This window comes from Pan troglodytes, chromosome 23, assembly GCF_028858775.2.
Source record: "Pan troglodytes isolate AG18354 chromosome 23, NHGRI_mPanTro3-v2.0_pri, whole genome shotgun sequence".
NCBI classification, from domain to species: domain Eukaryota; kingdom Metazoa; phylum Chordata; class Mammalia; order Primates; family Hominidae; genus Pan; species Pan troglodytes.
In genome coordinates, this window is record NC_086016.1 from 34,102,791 (window position 1) to 34,130,121 (window position 27,331).

Genomic DNA, 27,331 nt, shown 5'->3' on the forward strand with positions numbered 1-27,331 from the left:
ATTATTTATTTATTATTTATTTATTTGAGATGGAGTTTCACTCTTGTTGCCCAGGCTGGAGTGCAACAGCATGATCTCGGCTCACCACAACCTCTGCCTCCCTGGTTCAAGTGATTCTCCTGCCTCAGCCTCCCAAGTACTGGGATTACAGGCATGTGCCACCATGCATGACTAATTTTTTTATTTTTAGTAGAGACGGGGTTCCTCCATGTTGGTCAGGCTGGTCTCAAACTCCCAGCCTCAGGTGATCCATCCACCTCAGCCTCCCAAAGTGTTGGGATTACAGGTGTGAGCCACTGCGCCCGGCCTGCGTTTTTGTTTTTTTTGAGATAGAGTCTTGCTCTATTGCCCAGGCTGGGGTGTAGTGGCGCAATCTTGGCTCACTGCAACCTCTGCCTCCCGAGTAACTGGGACTACAGTTGTGTACCACTACACCCGGCTAATTTTTGTATTTTTGGTAGAGATGGGAGTTTTGCCATATTGGCCAGGGTGGTCTCGAACTATTGAGCTCAGGTGATCTGCCTGCCTTGGCCTCCCTAAGTGCTGGGATTACAGACGTGAGCCACCAAGCCTGGCCTGGGATATTTAATTAATTCAATAAATAATACACTCACCTAGCATTAATTTAGGCTTAGTATGTGCAAGGCATAGAAAAGATTATAGTGTGGTGCTTAAAGGGACAGGCTTAAAATCAGAATGACTGGGTTTGAATCCTACTAATTAGCTGGGAGGTCTCATTCAAGGTACTTAACCCCTCACTGTTCTCCTCTATAAAATAGGAATAATAATGGTCTATAGTGCTGTGGAGATTGAATAAGAGAGCGCACATGTGAATTCAGCATGGTGCCCAGTATAGCAAATATTAATGGTGGTATACACAGTATAGTATATATGTCTGTGTGTGTATATATATATATATATATATATACGCATGCACACACATATATATTATAAATATATAAATATATAAGATACACATATAGAATTTACATATAAAGTATAAATACATATACACATGTATATATATGTATATGTAGTGTACATATATACATATACATACATATATTACTAGGTAGTGTATGACATATATATGTGTATGTGTGTGTGTGTATATGTATATATCCATTCCTATTCTTAGGGAATTTAAAGACTTCAAATGGGAAAGAAAACCACTCAAATAACCAAAAAATAATAATGTATTTTTCCCAGGTGATGTATTAGCATTTGAAACAGGGACCTGCTGGAGTCATTAATCAAAGGACAGTTATTCTTAGGGAGATACTTTTTTTTTTTGAGAGAAATTAGGATTGATGAATGGAAGGAGGTAGACTTTTGTCTCAGTATAAAGGAGACATTTTTTAAGAGAGCATCTTGCCAGGCGCGGTGGCTCACGCTTGTAATCCCAGCACTTTGGGAGGCCGAGGTGGGTGGATCATCTGAGGTCAGGAGTTCAGGGCCAGCCTGGCCAACATGGTGAAACCCCATCTCTACTAAAAATAAAAAGAATTAGCTGGGCATGGTGTCAGGTGCGTGTAATCCCAGCTACTTAGGAAGCTGAGGCAGGAGAACCGCCTGAACCTGGGAAGCGGAGGTTGCGGTGAGCTGAGATTGCGCCATTGCACTCCAGCCTGGGCGACAAGAACGAAACTCCATCTCAAAAAAAAAAAAAAAGAAAGAAAGAAGAAAGAAAAAACAAAAAAGAGAGCATCCTGAAGGTAGTGAGCTCCTCATGTCCTGGAAGGTGACCAAGCACAGCCTGGCTATTGGTAGAGAGGCTTCCTGGATTCCTTAGGAGGTTGTAGAGGGGGATTCTAGGCTCCTGGGGAGTATTTTGCAAAGGGCTCTCTTTCCCAGCCATGCTCCTGAAGGCTTTTCTCTCTCCCTCTTTGGACACCTCCCTCCTTTGGCAGGACCTGGAACTCTGCACATATATAATGGTGCCCGAGGCAGCTACCAGGGCAGGTGCCTTGTGCAGGTGACCTAGCACCTTATCTCTCCTGTCCCCATCTCTCCTCCTGCCTTTTCTGGCTTACCTCTTAGAGCAGAAATAACCCAAGGCCAAATATTAACTGTGAAACCATAAAACCATGTGAAGGTCAGGTGGCTTCCAGTGGCCTGGACTCTTGGTGCCCTGTTATCAAGAAATGCTGTCTCACCTCTCAATGGGTGGGGAGGGTGGAGTGGCTGGGATGATGATGAGGGACCCAGAACTTTAGCCTTCCACCCAAGTGGAGTGGTGGGCAGAGGATGCCTCTGTTGCCTGAGGCTTCCATGGGGATTGTTGGAATCTGATCCTTGGGGCTTGGGGAGAGACCACTGCAGCGTCTTTTAGCATCAAGAGATGCTAAAGGTGCAATCAGGAACTCTCTCAGTTTGTGCAAAGTTTTCACAGGCACCTACATAGTATTGGAATACGCATCTACCACTCATGTACCCTGGTATACACGCATCTGTATACTGTGTCTTACTCATCTTCAGAACTTGGCACAGTGCCTGCAACACCAATACATCTTTGTTGAACTGATGAGTGCACAGTGAATGAACAAATATTTGTGCCCACCCACACACTCGTCCACACATGTAGATATTTGCAGGAGGGTACCTGTAGATACACATGCATGTTCACATTATACCTACACAACACACACACACATTCAGACCAAACACAATAGCATAAATACACCTGTCCGTACACACCAGCACGGAATAGTCACATGCATATGAATATGTATGTAAATTTACAGATTCCTGAATGATCCAGTGGCATGGCAGAGGTGGTGCCTACTGATATGGCTCCAATGACTGGAGGAACACCAGGGTCCTTGGTCTTGCGCCAATGTAGGTAAGTTACACGGACACACACGGAGTAGTTTTAAGGAGCAAAAAGTTTAATAGGCAAGAAAGAAGGAAAAAAGAAGAAAACAGCTCCCCTGTACAGAGACAGAGGTGGGGGCTCGGAACAAAGAGAAACCCCGTGTGTGGCGGAAAAAGTGCTTGCTTATATTGGGATGCTGGAGGAGGCGGTGTCTGGTCTGCATAGGGCCCAGGGGATTGGTTTGACCAGGTGTGTCATTTATGTAGCCGGAGAAAAACCTGGCCCTCCCACCTTAGTCCTTTGATATGCAAATGTGGGTCGCCATGATGTTCAGAACATCGTTTTTGGACTGGAAAGACCACCTCTCGGTTGTATGCTGGGATGCCTGCACGCACTCTGTTATGAACTGAATTGTATCCCCTGCTAAAATTTATATGTTGAAGTCCTAACCCACAATACCTCAGAATGTGACTATATTTGGGGAGAGGTCTTTTAAAGAGATAATAAAGGTTAAGTGAGGTCATATGGGTGGGCTCTGATCCAATCTGACATCCTTATAAGAGGAAATGTGGGCCAGGCGTGGTGGCTCTCACCTGTAATCTCAGCACTTTGGGAGGCCGAGGCCGGTGGATCATCTAAGGTCAGGAGTTCGAGATACGCCTAGTTAACATGGTGAAATCCTGTTTCTACTAAAAATACAAAAAATTAGCCGGGTGTGGTGGCATGTGCCTGTAATCCCAGCTACTTGGGAGGCTGAGGCAGGAGAATTGCTTGAACCCGGGAGGCAGGATTGCAGTAAACCGAGATGGCGCCATTGCACTCCAGCTTGGGCAACAAGAGTGAAGCTCCATCTCAAAAAAAACCAAAAAAAAAAAAAAAAAGAGGAAATTTGAACGTACGAAGAGGCATCAAGGATGCATGCACAAAAAGAAAGACCACGTGAGGACAAGTGAGGAGACGGCCATCTGCAAGCCAAGGAGAGAGTCTCAAGGAGATAGCAAACCTGCTGCCTTTAATTTTGGGCATCTAGCTTCCAGAACTGTGAGAACATACATTTCTGTTATTTAAGCCATCCAGCCTGTGATATTTAGTTATGGCAGACCTAGCAAAGTAATAGACACTCCAGAACTTTCATTTCTCTCTTCTCTCTCTTTTTTTTTTAAATTAATTAATTAATTTATTTTTATTGATCATTCTTGGGTGTTTCTCACAGAGGGGGATTTGGCAGGGTCATAGGACAATAGTGGAGGGAGGGTCAGCAGATAAACAAGTGAACAAAGGTCTCTGGTTTTCCTATGCAGAGGACCCTGTGGCCTTCCGCAGTGTTTGTGTCCCTGGGTACTTGAGATTAGGGAGTGGTGATGACTCTTAACGAGCATGCTGCCTTCAAGCATCTGTTTAACAAAGCACATCTTGCACCACCCTTAATCCATTTAACCCTGAGTGGACACAGCACATGTTTCAGAGAGCACAGGGTTGGGGGTAAGGTCACCGATCAACAGGATCACAAGGCAGAAGAATTTTCCCTAGTACAGAACAAAATGAAAAGTCTCCCGTGTCTACCTCTTTCTACACAGATATGGCAACCATCCGATTTCTCAATCCTTTCCCCGCCTTTCCCCCCTTTCTATTCCACAAAACCGCCATTGTCATCATGGCCTGTTCTCAATGAGCTGTTGGGTATACCTCCCAGACAGGGTGGTGGCTGGGCAGAGGGGCTCCTCACTTCCCAGTAGGGGCGGCCGGGCAGAGGTGCCCCTCACCTCCCGGAAGGGGCGGCTGGCCGGGCGGGGGTCTGACCCCCCCACCTCCCTCCCAGACGGGGCGGCTGGCCGGGCGGGGGGCTCACACCCCCACCTCCCTCCCGGACGGGGCAGCTGGCCGGGCGGGGGGCTGAACCCCCCACCTCCCTCCGGGACGGGGCGGCTGGCCGGGCGGGGGGCTGACCCCCCCCACCTCCCTCCCGGACGGGGCGGCTGGCCGGGCAGAGGGGCTCCTCACTTCCCAGTAGGGGCGGCCGGGCAGAGGCGCCCCTCACCTCCCGGACAGGGTGGCTGGCCGGGCGGAGTGCTGACCCCCCCACCTCCTTCCCAGACGGGGCGGCTGGCCGGGCAGAGGGGCTCCTCACTTCCCAGTAGGGGCGGCCGGGCAGAGGCGCCCCTCACCTCCCTCCCGGATGGGGCGGCTGGCCTGGCGGGGGGCTGACGCCCCCACCTCCCTCCCGGACGGGGTGACTGGCCGGGTGGGGGGCTGACCCCCCCACTTCCCTCCCGGACGGGGTGGCTGGCTGGGCGGGGGGCTGACCCCCCCCACCTCCTTCCCGGACAGGGCGGCTGGCCGGGCAGAGGGGCTCCTCACTTCCCAGTAGGGGCGGCTGGGCAGAGGCGCCCCTCACCTCCCGGATGGGGCGGCTGGCCTGGCGGGGGGCTGACGCCCCCACCTCCCTCCCGGACGGGGTGACTGGCCGGGCGGGGGGCTGACCCCCCCACCTCCCTCCCGGACGAGGCGGCTGGCCGGGTGGGGGGCTGACCCCCCCACCTCCCTCCTGGACGGGGCGGCTGGCCTGGCGGGGCTGACCCCCACCTCCCTCCCGGATGGGGTGGCTGCCGGGCAGAGACGCTCCGCACTTCCCAGATGGGGTGGCTGCTGGACGGAGGGGCTCCTCACTTCTCCTATGGGGCGGTTGCCAGGCGGAGGGTCTCCTCACTTCTCAGACGGGGCGGCTGGGCAGAGACGCTCCTCATCTCCCAGACGGGGTCGCGGCCGGGTAGAGGTGCTCCTCACATCCCAGACGGGACGGCGGGGCAGAGGCGCTCCCCACATCTCAGACGATGGGCGGCCGGGCAGAGACGCTCCTCACTTCCTAGATGGGATGGCGGCCGGGCAGAGACGCTCCTCACTTTCCAGACTGGGTAGCCAGGCAGAGGGGCTCCTCATGTCCCAGACGATGGGCGGCCAGGCAGAGACGCTCCTCACTTCCCAGACGGGGTGGCGGCCGGGCAGAGGCTGCAATCTCGGCACTTTGGGAAGCCAAGGCAGGCGGCTGGGAGGTGGAGGTTGTAGCGAGCCGAGATCACACCACTGCACTCCAGCCTGGGCACCATTGAGCACTGAGTGAACCAGACTCCGTCTGCAATCCCGGCACCTCGGGAGGCCGAGGCTGGCGGATCACTCACAGTTAGGAGCTGGAGACCAGCCCGGCCAACACAGCGAAACCCCGTCTCCACCAAAAAAATACGAAAACCAGTCAGGCGTGGTGGCGCACGCCTGCAATCACAGGCACTCGGCAGGCTGAGGCAGGGGAATCAGGCAGGGAGGCTGCAGTGAGCCGAGATGGCAGCAGTACAGTCCAGCTTCGGCTCGGCATCAGTGGGAGACGGTGGAAAGAGAGGGAGAGGGAGACCGTGGGGAGAGGGAGGGGGGGAGGGGGAGAGGGAGAGGGAGAGGGCCATTTCTCTCTTCTCTAGATTTTGCACAGCGGGAGGAGGGAAGGGGCTGAGGAGACCTCACCACTACAAGTAGGACCAAGTTCAGTGTCTCTTGGCTTCTTGCAATCTCTTGGAGAAAATGTACTGGGCTGGCTGGGAGCTGCCCTTGGCTGTTGTTTCCTTAAAGAATAATGATAGGGCTAGCATGGTGGCTCATGCCTGTAATCTCAGCACTTCGGGAGGCCAAGGCAGGATGATTGCCCGAGGCCAGGAGTTTGCTGCTAGCCTGGGCAACATAGTGAGACCTCATCTCTACCAAAAAAAAAACAACAACAACAACAGAAAAAGCCAGCTTAGCCAGGAGAGGTGGTTGGTGCATGCTTGTAGTCCCAGCTAATCAGGAACCTGAGATGGGAGAATCACCTGAGCCCAGAAGTAGGAGGTTACTGTGTGCCATGATCACACCACTGCACTCCAGCCTTGGAGACAACAGTGAGACTCTTGTCTGAAAAAAAAAAAAGTTAAGAACCGTGATAATAGGTGGAGGAAAACAGTCTTAAGATTCTAAAAGGGTGAATCCCCAAGCAGGCTGGAGCCAGTGTGAAGATATTTATGAAGTGTTTGTGTGTGTGTTTGTGTGTTCACATGTTGGTATGGAGGCAGCCCCAGCCTGCTGTTTTTTTTTTCTTAAAAAGAGGGTGATGCTATGATTTCACTGTGTGCTGCACATTTCAAAGTCCAGGACTAGGAGGCAAGAACTCTGGCTTGAGTTTTGGGTTCTACCACCAACTTGCTGCATGGATTTAAGCAAATTGCTTCACTTTCATGGACTCGGGATTCTCATTTACATGGTTACTTGTTTCCACGGGGTTCCTGTAAAGGATCCAAGGAGCTAAGGGAGCTACAGGTGCTTTGAAGAGTTAAGAACATTAAGAACTTTTCCTAGCAGGCAGGACTTACTTTTCAGTTGGGTGAAAAGCATTTCACATAGTCTGGCATCCTCAAAAATGAACCTGTGCCGAGCCCTGTGCAGTTCATACAATAAAGGGCTAAACACAGCATACTTTCTATTCTCTAGGGGGTAGGCCAACCAAGAATACCCACAGAGGCTGGTCACTATGACCCCAAGCAGTCAGCCGTATACTGGGGATAGAGTATAGTATAGAGAGGTGCTAAAGATGCTGTGGTCTTGGGGCTTTGGGAAGTCAGAGAAGGTTTCATGGAGGTAGTGAGGATTGGCTGAATTTGGTTGGGTAGATGGTGGGGATTGGGGGTAATGGAGTATTCTGAGTGGAAGAGTCAGGATGGCCCTTGGTCTACGGAGGCAGGAGAGGAATGATGCCACATCAGAGTTACAGGTAAAGATTAAAAGGGAAAACCAGAGTGACGAGGTTAATTTTTGAGTCCTTCCTGGAACTGACCCAGCCCAATGGTTAATCTTTTTGGCCCCTTGGACCCTGTCCCAGGCATACATACACACAACCTGGGGATCCAGAGCAGCCCAGAGCAGAGCTGAGGGGAAACTTGGAGGTCACCCTGCTCAAGCCTGACCCGATTCCAGAAGCAAAACAGAAGACAGATAGAGGGACTGAGGTTTCACAGGGAGTTAGTTGGCAATGCAGGGATTTGAGCTCAGGTCTCCAGAGACAGAGTCTAGTACCTTTTCTAGGTCTTAAAAGTGGACTGGGTTTCAGAGGTTTTTACCTAGTGTTGGGGAGGATTGAGAGTTTGGATCCTAACTTGTAAGTGTAGCTGTATTTGTTGATTGTTTCTGGGTGCAGAGCCTAGGATTGCACACTGGATAGGCTCCTGCAGGTAACTGAGGTGGGCAGTTCCCTTGCCCTGGGGACTTCAGGGGTGACCAGAAGGCCCTCCATGTTCCTGCCTGGCTAACTGATAGCTACCATTTCACTAGAAGGGCTTCATGCCCACAGCTCTAGGCTTTGATCTTTTTCACAATGCTGTTTTGCTCTGGGAGGGACATTCATAGCAAACTTTGAATCAGTTGATGATATAACTCAGTGTAAAGTGGGGTGTGGGGGAGGGAACAGATCCTTTCCTGAGAGCTAATTTTGATGGGGAAAGAGAGCATGAAGGTATTTAGTGTGATGAAAAGACAAAGGCAGCCAGGGAGGCCCAGCCTTTAGGATCTAGTCTGGAGGTTTGGAGCTTGGTTTCAGAATTAGGCAGATTTTTCTTTTCCTTGTTAAAAAAGCAGTATCACCTAATTACAGATTAATCAGAAAACACAGAGAGCAATGATAGCAGAAGAAATAATCCCTACAGTCCCATTCTCCCCTTCTCCCTTAGATGGCCATTATTAGTGCCTAAGAATAGTCCCTCTAGTCCCTTCTCTATGCATATTTTATGTATGCATGTGTGTGTACATATATAATGTACATGTGTGAGTTTCAGACTTCTAGCCTCTGGAACTGTGAGACAAAAAATTTCTTTTTCTTTTTTTTTTTTTTTGAGACAGAGTCTTGCACTGTTGCCCAGGCTGGAGTGCAGTGGCATGATCTCGGCTTACTGCAACCTCTGCTTCCCAGGTTCAAGCAATTCTCTGCCTCAGCCTCCTGAGTAGCTGGGATTCAGGCGCCCGCCACCACACCCAGCTAATTTTTGTATTTTTAGTAGAGACGGGGTTTCACTATGTTGGCCAGGCTGGTATGGAACTCCTGACCTCGTGATCCGCCCGCCTCGGCCTCCCAAAGTGCTGGGATTACAGGCGTGAGCCACCACACCTGGCCGATACAATAAATTTCTGTTGTTTAAGCCACCAGTTGTGGGACTTTGTTATGGTAGCCCTAGCAAATGAATGCAAGTGCCCTAGAGCCGTGGTTCTTAAAGTGTGGTTCTTGGACCAACAGCATCAGCATTACCTGGGATTTGTTAGGCAACGTGTGTATATACATTGATATTATTTATATGTCTACTATATGTATGTATATATAAGTAAAAAGTAGTATATAACCTCCTTGCTTTCACTCTGATCTGGAAAGTTTGCTGAGCTGTAGACTGGGCAGCACATGCCTGTGGACATCTCAAAGCAGGTCCCTCTTGTGCCAATTTGTTTTTATACCCTCTTCTTGTCTCCCTTCATTACCCTCTAGAGCAAGAGTTGGTAAACTTTTTCTGTAATAGGCCAGCTAGTAAATATCTTATTTTGTGGGGCATATGGTCTCTGTCACAATGACTTGACTGCCATTGTAGCACAAAAGCAGTCATAGATAATATGTAAGTGGATGATCATGAACATGTTCCAGTAACCATTTCCAGGCAATGAAATTTGAATTTCATGTGATTTTCATATGTCTTGAAATAGTCTTCTTCTTATATTTTTTCTTTTTTTTAATTATTATACCTTAAGTTTTAGGGTACATGTGCACAACGTGCAGGTTTGTTACATATGTATACATGTGCCATGTTGGTGTGCTGCACCCATTAACTCATCATTTAGCATTAGGTATATCTCCTAATGCTATCCCTCCCCCCACCCCACAACAGTCCCCGGTGTATGATGTTCCCCTTCCTGTGTCCATGTGTTCTCGTTGTTCAATTCCCACCTATGAGTGAGAACCATTAAAAAATGTAAAAATTGGCTGGGTGTGGTGGCATGCACCTGTAATCCCAGCACTTTGGGAGGCTGACTGAGGGGGAGGATCGCATGAGCCCAGGAGTTCAAGACCAGCCTGGGCAATATGGTGAAACTCCATCGCTCCAAAAAATATATATAAAAATTAGCTGGACATGGTGGCGACTGCTTGTAGTCCTAGCTACTGGGGAGGCTGAGGTGAAAGGATTGCTTGAGCCTGGGAGGCGGAAGCTGCAGTGAGCAGAGAGTGTGCCATTGCACTCCAGCCTGAGTGACAGAGTGAAACCCTGTCTCAAAAAAAAAAAAAAAAAAAGTGAAAATCAAGCCAGGTGTAGGTGGTGTGTGCTTGTAGTCCCAGCTACTTAGGAGGCTGAGGCAAGAAAATTGCTTAAGCCCAGGAGTTGGAGACTGCAGTGAACTATGATGGCGCCATGGCACTCCAGCCTGCGTGACAGAGTGAGACCCCATCCCTTAAAAAAAAAAAAAAAGAAAGTAAAAACCATTATTAGTTTATAGACAACACAAAAAACCATGGTGGGCTAAGTTTAGCCCATGGGCCATACCTAGCTGACCCTGCTCTGTGGTAGTGATGTCTGATATAACTTTCTGTTCTGATGGAAATGTTCTATATTTGTGCTGTCAAATACAGTAACCATGAGCCCTATGTGGCTACTGAGCACTTGAAATGTGCCCAGGGTGACTTGAGGAACTCAATTTTCAGTTTTATTTCATCTTAACGAATGTAAATTTAAATAGTTATTTGTGCCTGTGACTCCTGTATTCAATAGGGTATTATTTTCTGAGGGCTGCTGTAACAAATTACCGCAAATTGGGTCACTTAAAACATGGAAATTAATTTTTTCATAGTTCCAGAGGCTATGAGTGAATAAACAAGGTGTTAGCAGAGCCATACTGCTTCTGAAGGCTCTAGGGAAGAATCCTTCCTGGCCTCTCCTCCAGCTTCTGAGGGCTTCTGGCACCCTTCGTGTTCTTTAGCTTGTCGATGCGTCACTTCAGTCTCTGCCTCCATTGTCACATGGCATTCTCCTTGTGTGTGTGTGTGTGTGTGTGTGTGTGTGTGTGTGTATGTCTCCAAATCTTGCTATCTTTAGAAGCACACCAGCCATTGGATTTGGGGCCCATCCTAATCCAGTATGACCTCATCTTTACTAATTACAACTGCAAAGACCCTATTTCCAAATGAAGTCACATTCTGAGGTTCTGGGTGGACATGAATTTTGGGAAGACACCAATCAACCCAGTATAAATAGAGTAGCTCTAAAGCAGTGGTTCTTAAATTTAGTGTGCATCAGAATCACCTGGAGGATCTGCTGAACCATAGCTTGCTAAGCCCCATCCCCAGACATTCTGATTGGTAGGTCTTGTTTGTCTAACAAATCCCATGTGTTTTGATGCTGTTGGTTCAGGGACCACACTTTGGGAACCGTTGCTATAGTACTCTTGCATTCATTTGCTAGGGTTACCATAACAAAGTCCCACAAACCTGGTGGCTTAAACAATAGAAAGTTATTGTCTCACAGTTCTGGAGGGTAGAAGTCTGAAATCAAGGTGTTGGCGGGGTTGGTTCCTTCTGAGGGCCTTGAGGGAAGATCTATGCCAGGCCTCTCTCCTTGGCTTATAGATAGCAGTCTTCTTATTGGCATGGCATTTTCACTGTATGTGTGTCTCTGTGTCCAAGTTTCCCCTTTTTATTAGGACAACAGTCACATTGGATTAGGGCCCACCCTAATTACCTTATTTTAATTTGATGACCTCTTTAAAGACCCTATCTCCAAACAAGGTCCCATTTTGAGCTACTGGGAGTTAAGACTTCAACGTGAATTTTTTTGAGGGATGAGACACAATTGAACCCATAACAGAGCTTGACTATGCTTTTGGCACCTTGAGCTAAGGGGTACCTTCTTGGAGCTCCTGTGTACAAGATAACCATGCTTCTCTTGTCTTTAAACTCTGGATAGAAGCTGGCCTGTATAAAAATTTCTATGACTAGGAGGCAGGAGTCTTGGCTTCCAGTTCTGCTCTGTTGACACCTAACTGGGGACTTGGACAAATAACTTGTCTCAAGGTCATAGTATCTCCTTGGTCTTTGGTGAGCTCTGACAATCTGTGATTCACAGGTGACAAGACAAGGTTAGTTTTTGGTTTGTTCTTGGCCTCCATTCTGTCTTGTAGATTATCATTTGTGCTAATGAGACCAAGGCTGGGAATTTGATCCTTTCGGGCTCATTGATTTTTTTCTATGCTCTCTTTATCAATATTTTACTCATTCATCCAACAAACACTTATTGAGCATCTCTTGTGTAGTAGGCATTGTGCTCAACAGGACAGGGTCTCGGCTCTTCTTAGCTCACCCTGGTGGTGAAAGACATATAAGCAGATAATCAGAAATACTTTTTTTTTCTCTCTCTTGAAGAGACAGGGTCTCCCTGTGTTGCCCAGGCTGGTCTTGAACTCCTGGGCTTAAGCAATCCACCTGTCTTGGCCTCCCAGAGTACTGGGATTACAGGCATGAGCCACTGTACCCAGCCTGAGAAACACATTTGATGAGTATTATGGCTACTGTTAAATTTTTATTTTTATTTTTATTTTTTGAGACAGCGTCTCACTCTGTCACCTGGGCTGGAGTGCAGTGATGCGATCATAGTTCACTGCAGCCTCGACCTCCTGGGGTCAAGTGATCCTGCCACCTTAGCTTCCCTAGTAGCTGGGACTATAGGTACGTGCCACCACATCTGGCTAATTCTTATATATTTTTTAAGAGATGGGCTTTTGCCATGTTGCCCAGGCTGGCCTTGAACTCCTAGGCTCAGTCAGTCTGCCCACACTGGCCTCCTGAAGTGCTGGGATTACAAGTGTGAGCCACTGCACCCAGATAAAATTTTTAATTGGGAAGCCATAGGCTGACATGGCTCCAGCATATTAAGCCCCACTGTAAACAGTAAAACAGAATTAGAGATTTCATCAATCAGAAACGTCTAACTAACTTCTAAATAGGGACTTTTTGCTCTAACCAATCAAATATGTTTTCTTTGTCTTTCTTCCACAAACACGTTATGAAAGTTTCTCACCCCCATCCCCCAGTGCAGTGCAAAATTGCTTGTGGTCTGGTGCTACCTGATTTATGAATCACTGTCTGCTAAAATAAACTCTTTAACATTGTAATGTGCCTAAGTTTATCTTCTAACATTACGTGATAAATATAATGTGCTATGGGAACTAGGATGGTAGGGTGGGTAGTTCTGCTTGGGGGTGTCAGAAAAGAATTTAATGAAGAGATGAGCTGTATTTTTTTTTTTTTAAGAGATAGAATGTCACTCTGTCATCCAGGCTGCAGTGCAGTGGCGTGATCATAGCTCACTGTAGCCTCAAACTCCTGGGCTCAAGTGATCCTCCTGCCTCAGCCTCCCAAGTAGCTAGGACTACAGGCATGTGCAGCTGTGCCAAGCTAATTTTAAAAATTTTTCGTAGAGTCAGGGTCTTGCTTTGTTGCCCTGGCTAGAATGCATCTTAAATGTTGAACTGTAGTTCTGTGGGCACAGAGGGCCAAGAGAGGAATTCTAAGAAAAGGAGGAATTCTAGGAAGAAGGAACCGCTTGTGCTGTTCCTGGCAGGTATGAAGAGTAACTGGGTATGTTTGGTGCTCCAAGACATGTGGACGACTAGTGGGAGATGAGGCTGAAAATATGGTTTCAGAACAAGGAAGGATGTTATATTCCAGGCCAAGGAGGTTAGACTTCATCCTGAGCCAAAAAGGAACCGTGAGGGTTTTTACACTGGGGGAGTTATATGTTCACTTGGTTGTTTAGAGACGCTCTGTCTGGCCTGAGGGAGGTGTTGGAGCTGAAGAGTCTAGGGGCAGGGAGGGCAGTTAGGGGGTCAGTTCTATGGCTCAAGTGACTGATGACGAGGTCTGAACCAAGGCAGGGGTCATGGTGGTGAGAGAGGAGAGGACAAATTCAAGATGTTTAAGGTCTTTAGCTTGGGCAACTGCGTGTTTGGTTTTGCTGGCCAGGGAAGAGGAGGAAGGAGGTTTGGGTGGAGAGAGTAATGTCTTCTGTTTTGGACATATGACATTCAAGGGGTCTGGGCACCACCCAGGGAGGTGTCTTCTCTCAGCTTGTGAACTGTAAGTCTGGACCTCCACAGAGGGAAAGGGCTCATCTCAGGCATCTCCTCCTGCTCATTGCTCCAGCCACACTGCCTTTCTGTCCCTTCTTAGATCATTCCAGCCAAGTTTATTCCACCTTAGGGCCTCTGATATGACTCTTCCTCTGGTTTTCCAGATGGCTGGCTCCTCTCTTTTTTTTTTTTTTTTGAGATGGAGTCTCGCTCTGTCACCCAGGCTGGAGTGCAGTGGCACCATCTTGGCTCACTTCAGCCTCTGCCTCCCAGGTTCAAGCGATTCTCCCATCTCAGCCTCCCAAGTAGCTGTGATTATAGGTGCCTGCCAGCACATCCAGCTAATTTTTGTTTGTTGGTTTATTTATTTATTTCATAGTCTTGCTCTGTTGCCCAGGCTGGAGTGCAGTGATGTGATCTCGACTCGCTGCAACCTCCACCTCCTGGGTTCAAGCGATTCTCCTGCCTCAGCCTCCCCAGTAGCCGGGATTACAGGTGCGCTCCATCACACCTGGCTAATTTTTGTATTTTTAGTAGAGATGGGGTTTCACCATGTTGGCCAGGCTGGTCTTGAACTTCTGACCTCGTGATCCGCCTGCCTCGGCCTCCCAAAGTGCTGGGATTAAAGGCGTGAGCCACTGCACCTGGCCAATTTTTGTATTTTTAGTAGAGGCGGGGTTTCATCATGTTGAACAGGCTGGTCTAGAATTCCTGATCTTAGGTGATCCACCCACCTTGGCTTCCCAAAGTGCTGGGATTACAGGTGTGAGCCACTGCACCTGGCCTCGTTGTTTAGTTCTCAGCAGTGCAAGGGCAGAGACTTTATTTTATTTGGTGCTCTATCCTCAAGGTCGTGAGCATCTACTATGTGCCAGGAGCTCAATGCATGTCTGTTGAGTGAATAAGTGATTGGTGGCTAAAGCCTAGGAGTGAAGCAGGGGGAGAGGATGCACATTAACATTAGAGGGATCTGGCCAGGTGCAGTGGCTCATGCCTATAATCCTAGCACTTTGGGAGGCTGAGGCTGGAGGACCACTTGAGACTAGGGGTTCCAGGCCAGCCTGGGCAACACAGCGAGACCCCATCTCTACCAAAAAAAAAAAAAAAGTTAGAAAATTAGCCAGGTGTGGTAGCATTCACCTATAGTCCCAGCTACTTGGGAGGCTGAGGCAGGGAGATCACTTGAGCCCAGAAGTTTGAGGCTGCAGTGAGCTCTGATCACTCCAGCCTGGGAGATAGTGTAAGAGAGTGAGAGTGCCTGAACTCAAATTCCCCTCTTACTAGCTGTGTTAACTGGGACCAGTGCCTCAGTTTCTTCATCTGTAAAATGGGGATAATAATGGTATCTACCACTCTGGGTTGTTGTAAGGACTAAATGAGACCTCTCATGGTATGTTCAATAAGTATGAGTCATTACTATTAATTAAATACCACCTTATGCCAGATAATATGCAAGGGACTTTCAATACAAAATTTTAATTTTCACAATAACCTGTTGAGTTAGGAATTTTAAAAATCCATGTTTTATAGTTGAAGAAACAGAGGCTCAGAAAGAGGAAGTCACAGAATCACACATTTACCGGTTGAGAGGTAGAGGTACTGGAAGCTAAGCCCGAGTTTGTCTGACTTTAATGCCTGTGCTCCTAACCACTGCACACTGCACTCCTCTGTAGATGTGACCTTGGAGTCCTGGTGTGGCAAAGTGCATCGGCTGCAGAGGCCTGTCAGAACTCAGAGGTCCTGCCTCCTAGAGCTTTAGCTTCACTAATCCCGCAGAGACCCTCTCCAGAAAGGGTATCAGCAGCACAAAGGGTATCCCAAGATGAGGTGCACCTGAGATCAGTCTTCCTTCCTCTGACTGGGAAGACTGGCAGTGGACCCGGGAGACCTTGTGAAACGTACAGCCTGGTGATCCACAACAACCTACAGACCAGAATTTTTATGACCAGTCATCACATTTCTCTCCAATATCTAGAACCTTTGGGTAGGATAAGAGACTTCAATTAAAACGCAATCTTCCCCTTTGACCAATTACTCTTTAATTATCTTCCCATTCACTAACCTCTGCCGATACCATGATAAGTAAGAGAAAATGACTTTTGAATTAGTTCATTGGTGACAAAGTCTTCTAAGGAAATGGTGTTTTATATATATCCATAGATACACGTGCACACACCTGCTCAGCTGTCCATGTGCAAATACGTGCCTGCCATGGAGTGTGTATCTACATAAGTCTACATATTCCCTAGAACACAAATAACCTTGCAAAGAACTTGCCACATGTGCCAGGGTTCTTATCTACCCAATTGTACATACATAGCAAAAACAAACAAAAAAACCTAATACAACCACACACCCACAAAACAAAACCAAAATCCAAAGCCAAACCCTAAACCCATCAAATCCTCAGATGACTCTTAAGTTTGGAAGGGCAGACTAAGCAAAAAATTAAGAATATTAGTTTCTGGCTGGAGGTGGTGGCTCATGCCTGTAATCCCAGCACTTTGGGAGGCCGAGGTGGGTGGTTCACCTGAGGTCATGAGTTCGAGACCAGCCTGGCCAACATGGTGAAACCCTGTCTCTACTAAAAATACAAAATTAGCTGGGCATAGTGGTGCGCGCCTGTAATCCCAGCTACTCTGAAGGCTGAGGGAGGAGACTCGCTTAGAACCTGGGAGGCGGAGGTTGCAGTGAGCCGAGATCACGCCACTGCACTCCAGCCTGGGCAACAAAGGGAGGCTCTATCTCACAAAAAAAAAAGAAGAAGAAGAATATTAGTTTCTATTCATTGAGTGCTCACTAAATGCTCAAAACTGTATTAAGCAATTTACATATACTGTCTCACCTAGTCTTTGTGACAACCCATGAATCAGATATTAGCACTCCAATTGTTTCTCACAGGAAGACTGAGGCTGTGGTAAAGTCCCAGTACCTGAAGGGATTATATGCACATCAGTGTTTTGTTTTTTTTTTAATTTTACTTTAAGTTCCGGGATACATGTGCTGAACATGCAGGTTTGTTACATAGGTATACATGTGGTATACATGTTACATAGGTATACATGTTACATAGTTATACATGTTACATAGTTATACCTATGTATACATAGGTATACATAGACCCATGGTGGTTTTCTGCCCCTATCAACCCATCATCTAGGTTTTAAGCCCCACATGCATTAGGTATTTGTCCCTCCCCTTTCCCCTTACCTCCTGACACATCAGTCTTTTTGATATAGCTTGCCAAGGTCACATAACTGGCAATTCACAGAAGCAAACTTTGATGCGCAGCTGTGTTCTGACTACAAAACCTTTGTTCTTAACCACTAGGATCTTAACCATTTGTATTTTGTTAAGAAAAAAAAATCCAATGACACTGGTTAAAGCACTGTAACGAAGACTTTTTTCAAGACCATCATGATAGGTATAGGAACAATGGGATATTGTAGTGGGAGGGAGAGAAATTGTGTTTAACTCTGAATATAGCATGAACAAGAGGGAATTAGTAGCCAAGGGGCAGGGTGGGGGGCCAGTGAATGGAAAATTACTAAGAGGAGGTATTGGGGGAAGTGGAATTCTGGCTAAACCGACCTAACAGGATTCCTGCTGAAGATAGGCCAGGGTGATCAGTCATTACCTGAATGATGGTAGAGGATGAGGAACCTGATCAGTTATTGAGGGTGATCAGGTATCAAGGGTAGGGGTGTTTTTGCAAAACTGACTTAGTAGGATTTTTTGCTAAAACTGTATTTTATGAAGAAGTACACATATATTGGCCTAGGAGAAGGTTCAGGAGCCTGATTAAAGTTTGGCCAAGGTTGGGCACGGTGGCTCATGCCTGTAATCCCAGCACTTTGGGAAGCCGAGGCAGGCGGATCACCTGAGGTCAGGAGTTCGAGAGCAGCGTGACCAACATGGAGAAACCTTGTCTCTACTAAAAATACAAAAATTAACTGAGCGTGGTGGCGCATGCCTGTAATCCCAGCTACTCAGGAGGCTGAGGCAGGAGAATCGCTTGAACCCGGGAGGCGGAGGCTGTGGTGAGCCGAGACTGCATCATTGCACTCCAGCCTGGGCAACAAGAGCGAAACTCCGTCTCAAAAAAAACAAAAAAAAGTTTGGTCAACCAAACCATCTTTGTCAATTTTTATGTCAGGGTTAGAGAGAAGAAACAAATTTATTTTTACTTTTCTTATTATTTATTTATTTTTTCTTCTTTTTTTTTTATTATACTTTAAGTTTTAGGGTACATGTGCACATTGTGCAGGTTAGTTACATATGTATACATGTGCCATGCTGGTGTGCTGCACCCACTAACTCGTCATCTAGCATTAGGTATATCTCCCAATGCTATCCCTCCCCCCTCCCCCCACCCCACCACAGTCCCCAGAGTGTGATATTCCCCTTCCTGTGTCCATGTGATCTCATTGTTCAATTCCCACCTATGAGTGAGAATATGCGGTGTTTGGTTTTTTGTTCTTGCGATAGTTTACTGAGAATGATGATTTCCAATTTCATCCATGTCCCTACAAAGGACATGAACTCATAATTTTTTATGGCTGCATAGTATTCCATGGTGTATATGTGCCACATTTTCTTAATCCAGTCTATCATTGATGGACATTTGGGTTGGTTCTTATTATTTTTTGAGTCAGAGTCATACTCCGTCACCCAGGCTGGAGTGCAGTGGTGCCATCTCAGCTCACTGCAACCTCTGCCTCCTGGGTTCAAGTGATTCAGCATCCTGAGTAGCTGGGATTACAGGACACACCACCATGCCTGGCTAATTTTTTGTATTTTTAGTAGAGAGGAGGGTTCACTATGTTGGCCAGGCTGGTCTTGAACTCCTGACCTCAAGTGATCCGCCTGCCTCAGCCTCCCAAAGTGCTGGGATTACAGATATGAGCCACTGAACCTGGTGTGAATTTAATTTTTACTGAACAGCAGCATGAGACATCTTCCACAGCCATCATCCTCAATTTAGAAGGAGCAGCTAGCTACTTTAAAAAAAATTGTAGCAAAATATACACAATATTAAATTTACCTAGTAAACCATTTTTTAAGTAAACAACTCAGTGGCATGAAGTACTTTCTTTTTAAAAATTATTTTCATTGATACATAATAATTATACATATTAAAGCCAGGCGTGGTGGCTCATGCCTGTAATCCCAGCACTTTGGGAGGCCGAGGCGGGTGGATTACAAGGTCAGGAGATCGAGACCATCCTGGCTAACATGGTGAAACCCCGTCTCTACTAAAATACAAAAAAATTAGCCAGCGTGGTGGCAGGCACCTGTAGTCCCAGCTACTTGGGAGGCAGAGGCAGGAGAATGGTGTGAACCGAGATCGCGCCACTGCACTCCAGCCTGGGTGACAGAGCAAGATTCCATCTCAAAAAAAAAAAAATTACACATATTAAAGGGTTCATGTGATATTTTGATACAGGCATATAATCTGAAATGATTAATTCGGGCTAATTAGGATATTCATCACCTCAAAAAAAATGTTTTATTTTTTTTGAGACAGAGTCTTACTCCAACACCCAGGGGCTGGAATGCAGTGGCATGATCACAGCTCATTGCAGCCTCAACCTCCCAGGCTCAGGTGATTCTCCTACCTCAGCCTCCTGAGTTCCTGGAACTACAGTTGCTCACCACCACGCTCAGCTGAATTTTTTTTTTTTTTTTTTTTGAGACTGAGTCTCGGTCTGTTGCCCAGGCTGGAGTGGAGTGGCATGATCTCGGCTCACTGCAACCTCCAGCTCCCGGGTTCAAGTGATTTCCAGCTAATTTTTAAATTTTTACTAGAGTCGGGGTTTCACCGTGTTGGCCAGGCTGGTCTTGAACTCCTGACCTCAAGTGATCTGCCCACCTCAGCCTCCCAAAGTGCTAGGATTACAGTCATGAGCCATGAGCCACCGCACCCACCCATGGCTAATTTTTTCTATTTTTTGTAGGGATGGGGTTTTGCCTTGTTGCCCAGGCTGGTCTTGAACTTCTGGGCTCAAGCAATTTGCCTGTCTTGGCCTCCCAAAATGCTGGAATTATAGGTGTAAGCCACTGCGTACAGCCTCACCTCAAACATTTATTATTTCTTTGTGTTAGGAACATTTCAGATCTTCTAACTATTTTGCAAAATACAATAAGTTATTGTTAACTATAATCACCGTATTGTGCTATTGAACACTAGAAATTATTCCTTCCATTTAATTGTCTGTACCCATTAATCAACCTCTCTTTATTCCCCCTGCTACCCTTCCTGGCCTCCAGTATCTACCATTCTAGTTTCCACCTCCATGAGATACACTTTTCCTGCATATGAGGGAGAACATATATTTGTCGTCTGTGCCTGGCCTTTTTCATTTAACATAATGGCCTCCTGTTCCATCTGTGTTGGTGCAAATGACAGGACTTTATTCTTTTCTGTGGCTGAATAGTATTTCATTGTGTATATATACTACATTTTCTTTTCTCATTTATCAGTTGATGAGCATTTAGGTTCCTTCCATATCTCACCTTTTGTGAGTACTGCTGCAATAAACATGGGTGTGCAGATATGTCTTTAATACACAATTTCCTTTCTTTTGGGTATACACCAAGCAGTGGGATTGCTGGATCATATAGTAGATCTATTTCTTTTTTATTATACTTTAAGTTCTAGGGCACATGTGCACAATGTGCAGGTTTGTTACATATGTATACATGTGCCATGTTGGTGTGCTGCACCCATTAACTCATCATTTACATTAGGTATATCTCCAAATACTATCCCTCCCCCCACCCCACTACAGGCCCCGGTGTGTGATGTTCCCCACTCTGTGTCCAAGTGTTCTCATTGTTCAATTCCCACCTATGAGTGAGAACATGCAGTGTTTGGTTTTCTGTCCTTGTGATAGTTTGCTCAGAATGATGGTTTCCAGCTTCATCCAGGTCCCTAGAAAGGACATGAACTCATCCTTTTTTATGGCTGCATAGTATTCCATGGTGTATATGTGCCACATTTTCTTAATCCAGTCTATCATTGATGGACATCTGGGTTGGTTCCAAGTCTTTGCTATTGTGAATAGTGCTGCAATAAACATACGTGTGCATGTGTCTTTATAGCAGCATGATTTATAATCCTTTGGATATATACCCAGTAATGGGATGGTAGATCTGTTTTTAGTTTTTTGAGGAACCTCCACACTGTTTTCCATGGTGGCAATACTAATTTCCATTCCCACTAGCTTTCCCCTTTCTTTGTATCCTGACCAGCATCTGCTATTTTTTTGTCCTTTTGATAATAAGCCATTTTAACTGGGGTGAGATGATATCTCATTGTGCTTTTAATTTGTATTTTCCTGATGATTAGTACTGTTGAGTATTGAGCCTTTTTTTCCCATCTGTTGGTCATCTGTATGTCTTCTTTTTTCCTTTTTTTTTTTTTTTTTTTTTAAAGACAGAGTTTTGCTATGTTGCCCATGCTGGAGTTGAACTCCTGGGCTCAAACCATCCTCCCACCTCAGCCTCCTGAATATGTATGTCTTCTGTAGAGAAATATCTATTCAGATCCTTTGAATGGTATTAAGTACTTTCATGAGGTTGTACGACCATCATTACTATTTCCAGAACTTTTAAATCATCCCAAACAGAAACTCTGTATCCGTTGAACAATTCAACTTCCCATTACTTCCCCTTCCCCTAGCTCCTGGTAACCACTAGCCTATTTTCTGTCTCTGTGAATTTGCCTGTTTTAGGTACCTCATATAATGTTGAGTATTTTCAAGATTCATCTGTGTAGTAGCATGTAATGAGGTGTAATATGATTGGATCTTGCAATGAGGTGATCCTGAGAGGCATTATCTGACTGGATCGTGCTCTGGGGTGATACCAGAGCTCCATCCAGGGTCCTGGATCCTGCTACGCGGTATCCACTTTTATTTATTTTTATTTTTTTAGAGACAGGGTTTCATTCTGTCACCCAGGCTGGAGTGCAATAACGTGATCATAGCTCTGCATAACCTTGAACTCCTAGGCTCAAGCAATCCTCCTACCTCAGTCTCCCAAGTAGCTAGGACTACAGGTGCATGCCACCACACCCAGCAAATTTTTAAAAAAACTGTAGAGGGGGGTGTCTCACTATGTTATCCAGGATGGTTTCAAACTCTTGAGCTCAAGTGATCCTCTTGCCTTGGCCTCCCAACGTTCAGGCATGAACCACTGTGCCCAGCCAGTGTCTGCTTCTCAATTGAGTCCCTGCTCTTGGGTCTGAGCAATTAGATTCCCCCTATAGTTACATACCTGGTTCATCTGGACACGCTCAGGTTACGTGACCTGAGGGTCCATGGCAACTGAAAAACAACTCACAACTTTGTTACATAAAAGTTGAACCAGATTGGGAAAAAAAAAAAGGAAAAAAAAAAGTTGAACCAGATTGGTCCAGTGCGGCTACATCTCAATAAGTACATGTTGAATCAAAGAAGGAACTAAACCAGACTTGAAAAATTATAAAGTTAAGGCAAGTTTCCTTCTGTTTTTTTTTTCTAATGCCTTTCCCCACCTCTGTGATGCCCTCTTTTCTTTCCCTCCTGTTTCTCCAAGAAAACATTCTTAGGACAGGACCTAATGAGCGGAGCAGTAGAAAGAACCCTGGACTGGAATCAGGATACCAGGGTTTCACCCTGGCTTTGTCACCGGATAATCCTAAATTCTTCTCTCAGGGATTATACTCCCCATGAGTAACAGAAGAGGGTTTGCTTGGCTAATCTTTAGGTTTCTTTCCGGTTCTGGCTTTCCAGATTTCAGGCCACACTCAGACTAAGATGACAGGGTTATTTCTTCCAAGGGTATTTTGCACTGAAACACAGGAGAGAGGAAGAAAGGGAGAATGGTGAAATTCTAGGCATCCTCATGTGGCTGGGAGAGGTATTTTCCTGTCATCATGCACCCTAGGAAAGTAGAGGTAAGGCAGATCCTTATCCCAGCCCCTGAAACCTGCCAACTGGTAAATTCAGCACTGACTCACACTCAAGGAAGTAGCAGAGGACACTGTGGAGCAATTCCTGGGAGCAGGGCCTCTTGCCTGATTGGTGTGAATCCCTGTGGGCAGCTGGTATGAATGGGTCCGGTCCTGGACACTTCCTGGGACTTCATTAGGAATTAGTAGGTCTTTTGGGTAAGTTGGTCATTGGAGAGGCAGGAGAATTGGGGTTTTTAGTCCTGAGTCTGTCACTTGCCAGTTGTGTGGCTCGAACAAGTCTTTTCTCTCTGGGCATCAGTTTCTCCATGTTATCACATAAAGGAGTTGGACGCTATGGCCTCCCTCCACAGTTTGGCTACCTGAACCTTCCAGTTCCTCAGACACATCATGGCCTCTTCATGTTCTGGGCATTTGTTCACCTGGAACACTCCCTCAACTCCATCTCCTACCCAACTCACCTGATTCACTCCTTCATGGCATGTCCTTCAGGTCCAGGCTACCTCCATGTGAGAGAGTATTGAGTGGAATACAATGTGGAATGGTGGGGACTGTGGCAAACTGGAGACTATATTCCGCTGAAGCTATTCAAGTACTTAAAAATTATTTTCTATTGTAGTAAATACATATAATATACAATGTAGTATCTTTCTTTTTCTTGTGAGACAGTATCTATCTCACTCTGTTGCCCAGGCTGGAGTGCAGCATGATCATAGCTCACTGCAACCTTGAACTCCTGGACTCAAACAATCACCTCAGCCTCCTGAGTAGCTGGGACTACAGGTGTATGCTACTATGCCTCGCTATTTTTTTTTCTTTTTGTAGAGATGAGGAGATGGGGTCTTGCTATGTTGCTCAGGCTGGTCTTGAACTCCTAGCTTAATGATCCTCCCACCTTGGACTCCCAAAGTGTTGGGATTATATGTGTGAGCCACTGCACTCAGCCTTCACACTTAATATATTCTTAAACATTTCAAAATTCTTCAAATCTATGTTCTTCTTATTGTGAGGTAGACCTAGAAGTCTCAAATGCTTGACCTCATGATCTGCCCACCTCTGCCTCCCAAAATGCTGGGATTACAGGCGTGAGCTACCATGCCCAGCCATGCTAACATGATACTTAATGGTGTTCTTATAAGATCAGGAACAATACAAGGATGCCCACTCTCACCACTTCTATTCAACAGAATACTGGAAGTCCTATGGAAGTCCTGGCCAGAGCAATTAGGCAAGAAAAAGAAATAAAAGCTATCCAATTCAGAAAGGTAGGAATTAAATTCTCTGTTTACAGATAACATGATCTTACATATATAAAATCCTAATGACTCCACCAAAAAACTATTAGAACTAATAAATTTAGTAAGTTGCAGGATGTAAAATCAACATATAAAACTTAGTAGCATTTCTATACGCTTACAATGAACTATCTGAAAAATTGAGAAAACTGTCCCATTTACAATTGCTACAAAAAATAAAAAAGTAATAAATTTAAGCAAGGAGGTGAAATATCTGTACACTAAAAACTATAACATTTAAGTGTTCTCACCACAAAAAAATAAATATACAAGATAATGGATATGTTGACTAACCTGATTTAGCCGTTCCACAATGTGTGTGTGTGTGTGTGTGTGTGTGTGTGTATCAAACAACATGTTATACACCATAAATATATACAATTTCTATTGTCAATTAAATCAATAAATGAATAAATAATCATAAAGACCAGAAGATATTGGAATAGCATTTTCCTTTTTTTGAGATGTAGTCTTCCTCTGTCTCCCAAGCTGGAGTGCAGTGGTGCTATCTCGGCTCACTGCAACCTCCACCTCTCAGTTTCAAGTGATTCTCCTGTCTCAGCCTCCCAAGTAGCTGGGATTACAGGTGCACACCACTAGTAGAGACAGGGTTTCACCATGTTGGCCAGGCTGTCTCAAACTCCTGTCCTCAATGATCTGCCCGCCTTGGCCTCCCAAAGTGCTGGGATTACAGGCATGAGCCACTGCACCCAGCTAGAATAACATTTTAAATGGATGAAAAAAAGGAACCACCAACTCAGAATTTTTTAAATAAAGATGGGGTCTCACTGTGTTGCCCAGGCTGGTCTCAAACTCCTGGTCTCAAGCGATCCTCCTGCCTCAGCTTTCCAAAGTGCTGAGATTATAGGCATAAGCCACCAGGCCCAGACAACCCACAATTTTATATCCAGTAAAAATATTATTCAGGAAGAAGGTGAAATAAATATATGCTCAAGCTACGGAAAAGTTACAGAAATTTGCCAGCAGACAGATGCTTGGCTCACTGTAACCTCCTGGATTCAAGTGGGTTCCGCCTCCTGGGTTCAAGTGATTCTCATGTCTCAGACTCTGAGTAGCTGGGATTACCGACGTGTGCCACCACACTCGGATAATTTTTTGTATTTTCAGTAGAAATGGGGTTTTGCCATATTACTGGGATTACAGGCGTGACACCTGGACAACAGAGCAAGACTTCGTCTCAAAAAAATTGGTATATATGACTTTTGTATATATATAAAATATATATGTATATGCAAAATTATAAATTGTCTAGGGAGTTGCAACGTGTATATATTTAATGCAGATTACACCTATAACATAAAGGAAAGAGAGTAGATGAATCTATATGGTGGTAAGTTTTCTATCCTTTACTAAAATAAAACAGACTGTGAAAAGTATGGTATGTATATTATAATATCTAGAAAATTCAACATTAGCCAGGCGCGGTGGCTCACGCCTGTAATCCCAGCACATTGGGAGGCTGAGGCGGGGGGATCACCTGAGGTCAGGAGTTCGAGACCAGCCTGACCAACATGGAGAAACCCCCGTCTCTACTAAAAATACAAAATTTGCCGGGCGTGGTGGTACATGCCTGTAATTCCAGCTACTTGGGAGGCCGAGGCAGGAGAATCGCTTGAACCTGGGAGGCGGAGGTTGCGGTGAGCTGAGATCGTGCCATTGCACTCCAGCCCGGGCAACAAGAGCGAAACTCCGTCTCAAAAAAAAAAAAAAAAAAAAAAGTTCAACATAAAAAAGATGTCAATTCTCCCAAATTCAACATTACCTATAGATTTAATGCACTTCCTCCAACATTTTATATAGACAAAAATAACCTCATTCAAAAATTTATAGACACAGACCCTAGAATAGCTAAAACCAAACCAAACAAAAAACCAGTCTTAAAAGAGAACAAAGTGGGAAGAAACACTCTACCTGATATGAAGGCCTCACTATATAGCTAAGTAATCAAGGGAGTGTGGTACTGGCAGAGGTATAGTATAGAGATTAATGGAACATAACAGACAACCTGAAAATAGGCCCACATAAATATGCCCAATTGATTTTTGACAATGGTGCAAAAGGAGGAAAGATAGCCTTTTACACCTCTTCAACAGATGGTGCTGGAGGAAATAATAAGCTATTACAACAAGGTTACAGAATACAAGGTTAATATACAAAAGTCAATCACTTTCTTATATACCAGAAAACAAGTAAAATTTAAAATTAAACACATAATACCAATTTATATTAGCACCCCAAAATGAAATACTTAGGTATAAATCTAACAAATTATGTACCAAGAACTGTATGAGGAAAAGGACAAAACTCTGAAGAAAGAAGAACTAAATAAATAGAAAGACCCAATATTGTCAAGTTGTCCAATTCTTCTAAGCTTGATCTGTAGATTCAATGCAATCTCAATCAAAACCCCAGCAAGTTATTTTGGGCTATCAAGAAACTGATTTTAAATTTTATATGTAGACAAAAAACCTAGAATAGCCAACATAATATTGAAGATGAAGAGGACTGACACTATAAAGCCATAGTAAACAAAACAGTATAGCGTCATGTGCTTCCACTTATATGCATTTTTAAAGCACCAAAAACTGGGTGAACACAGTGGCTCATGCCTGTAATCCCAGCATTTTGGGAGGCCGAGGCAGGCAGATCACTTGAGGCCAGGAGTTCAAGACCAGCCTGGCCAATGTGGTGAAACTCTGTCTCTACTAAAAATACAAAAACTAGCTGGGCATAGCCGTGCACCTGTAGTCCCAGCTACTAGGGAGGCTGAGGCATGAGAATTGCTTGAACCCGGGAGGCGGAGGTTGGAGTGAGCCAAGATAGTGCCACTGCACTCCAACCTGGGCAACAGAGTGAGACTCTATCTCCATAAATACATAAATAAAGCACCAAAAACTTTATCAATGTGTGTATGTGTTTTATGGATAGACAAAGACAGAAATAGAAGGTTCATGGGTGCAAACATATGTGGAAATGAAGTATAAAATGACCATAGGGATGATAACTGGTAACTTCAAGATGATAGTTACCTCCAGAGAGGGAGAAAGAAAGGTTCAAAAGCAGAATGTTAATTAAAGCTAT

General features: G+C 45.4%; 1 protein-coding gene across 1 annotated transcript in view; it reads left to right on the plus strand.

Annotated features, from left to right (window-relative positions):
* Positions 1-27,331, plus strand: part of SLC5A1 (solute carrier family 5 member 1) — a 142,848-nt gene that overhangs the window by 15,322 nt on the left and 100,195 nt on the right. Inside the window, exon 3 of the mRNA XM_063808216.1 lies at positions 2,745-2,842. The gene's annotated coding sequence lies outside the window, so the exon portion shown is untranslated. The remainder of the gene's footprint in view (positions 1-2,744; positions 2,843-27,331) is intronic.